The sequence below is a fragment of the Phalaenopsis equestris genome, unplaced genomic scaffold (assembly GCF_001263595.1).
Source record: "Phalaenopsis equestris unplaced genomic scaffold, ASM126359v1 Scaffold000002, whole genome shotgun sequence".
NCBI classification, from domain to species: domain Eukaryota; kingdom Viridiplantae; phylum Streptophyta; class Magnoliopsida; order Asparagales; family Orchidaceae; genus Phalaenopsis; species Phalaenopsis equestris.
Genome location: NW_018164444.1, coordinates 3,670,687 through 3,673,473, shown reverse-complemented (window position 1 = coordinate 3,673,473; position 2,787 = coordinate 3,670,687).

Genomic DNA, 2,787 nt, shown 5'->3' with positions numbered 1-2,787 from the left:
GTGTTTTTCCTTGCTATGATTGTATCTGAGACAGGTGGTGATCCGGATGTATCCTGCTCCGAGGTTATGACTGCCTCTTCCTAATCTTCCACGCAATAACTTTGTTGTTTACTGCCCTTCAGTCTGTGCCCCCCACTCTGCTTTCAGTCGTCGGCCACCTTACTGTCTCCCTTATTCCCTACTTCCAGCCGTCGGTCACCCTATCACCTCCTTTCTTCTCGTTTTTATCCACCAACCACCCAACCATCCCTCATTCCCTGTTTCCAGCCGTAGCCAACCCTCACCTTCCCAGCTGCCATCTCAAACCATTCACCTCATTCCTCTTTACCATACCTAGCAACCAAGCTTCCTCCTCCATTTGGTTCAACCCCTCTAATCGTAGCACCACCACCACGGAAGGAGCGATATGAATGTATGCTTGCAAGTGGAGAAAACTCCTCCGACGTTTTGGGACACATTGCATTCGACAGTGGGATCCAGACGCTACCAGACCCACGGTTGAAGATCCGTTCCTTGGAAGGTTCCAACAACTCCATCACTATCACGTGCAAATAGAAGCTTCAACGAATGAGTTCTAAGCTTCCTCAATCCCGAGATATTGGCACGGGGGCTAAGATGGGCTGAACCGGCTGACTGGTTTGGCTAGGTGTGCAAGGGGTAACCGGCTTTTGGTTTGGGCTAGGTTAGCTGCCCTACGGGAGGGTCTTCCCCCTCCTTTTTTACTATTATAAATATGTCATTTACTTTGTTTAGGGTTAGTTTTTATTGAGATTTCTGTTTGGACAGCTGTCGTCGTCTCGTTTTTCCTTTTAGGGCTGTATCCGATGGCGAGAAGGTGCTCCGGATGTAACTTATTCCCAGGTGGTGTGTATTATCACCCTTTTCTGCTTGCTGCTTGTTGCTATCCACACACCTGCGCACCAACTCCCTTCCGACTACCTACTGGCGACCCTAACTCCCTTCTCTACTCCTCCCTGTTCCAGCCGAAACCCATTATCCATCCTGCTGATCTAGCGGCCACTAACCTACCAACATCCCGCTGCTTTTAACCGCAGCTTCCCTTCCCCTCCAGCTCATAGCCCCTAACAGGCACTGACTCCTTGCTTTCACTGCCAACCCTACACCTGCTGCCAGCTTCAATCGTAAGCCCCTCTCCTTCTTGTTGCCCCAAATCTCCACCTATCTACCCACTTACAGCCTGTGACTAGTTATTCAATCCCCGTCACCACCGCTGTCCACTGGCTGCCCCGCTGAGCCCTAGCCGAAAAGTCGTATTGTGTTGTATTTGCTTTCGTGTTTTGAGTCTTGATTGTAACCTCGTTGTGTTTGAGTTATAAAAATCTCCTAGTGGCTTTTGGGTGAACTCCGGTATCAAATTTATTGGCTAAAATTCAAATGCTTTACTTGATGAAAGTTGGAATTCATTATAATCTTTTATGGTTACTGCTTTGCTCATCATGTTGGTGGTGTTGTTAAAGATGACAAAAAATGTTTGATGAGACTTATTTTGGAATTAAAATAGCAAGTATAGGAATAATATGTAGAATACATGATATTTAGAATCAGTAGAATAAAGGTTGATTATATGATATGTGACTCTAATGGATGTTATATAATTATCAAGTAATAGTATTAAGAGTTCAAGTGATATATTGATGTAAAATGGTTTTACCTTATCTTTATTATACAGAATGTATTATATACGTTTGAGTAGGACTTATAGAATTAATGTTACAAGATTGAGCTAGAGAAGTACCTTAAATGTACTACAACTTTTTAAAGTACTTATAAAGAGTTAATTAGATTAGTGTGCTTTGAGAATGAAGACTCAAACACTCGATAGGGGTCAATGAGGGGGGAGTGTTGTTGAACTTTAACTTGATTTATTAATAAAAAAAAGTCTGTAAGAATTGATGAGTTTGAAGTCGCAGTTGAAATATTTGATCTTCTCGCTATGCCCCACCATTCTTGAATATATTTAGAAGGATGAATGATTTTGAAGCCAATTAGCCTGGCTTCTCCTTTGCTATTGTGCATCCTACTTTATTATTATCACATCTTATTCACTTTTGAGGAACTTTGGCATTGAGAACGATTGATGATGAGGACAACAATTAGAAATTATGTTATTTCTTTCATATAGCAGAACACTTGAATTTTCATCCATAGAACCCTTGTATGTTTTTTTTTGTATTTATGTTAATATTTTGGATTCGAGATTTGATTTTTTGAGTTGTTGTATAAGCTACGGTTTTAAAACTTTGTTTCAGTTTCATTCCATTGTCAAATTTTCGATGGTGGTAGTGTCGATAGTTTTGTCATTTTCATAATTCAGTTTTGTTTTAAATCATGACCAACAAAAGACACCAAATATAACCTAAACTACAGTGACTTAGAAGCTTGGTATAAACACCTTTTTTGTGTCAGTATCTTTGGGATCAATAATCCATCCAAAATAACAAATTATTATTTTCAAGGATATCAGTTATTGCTTTATCTTTATGTTTTCCAATTCATCAGTCATTTGGAAGTAGAAGTTATGGTTTAATTTTTGAACAACATGCCATATTTAAATACAGAGAAGAAATCTATATCTTATTAACTGACCAAGAGTATAAAACAAATCTCATGTCGTTTCCAAAAAAAAAATGGCTAACTTCTAAGGTGATATTTTGGTTATAACTGGAGAGTTTAAGAATTTTTGGATGAAATTCTAGATTGCTAAACAAAAGAAGCAATCCACATTTATTTTTTACTTTGAACTCACTCGTTATCACCTTTTTTTTT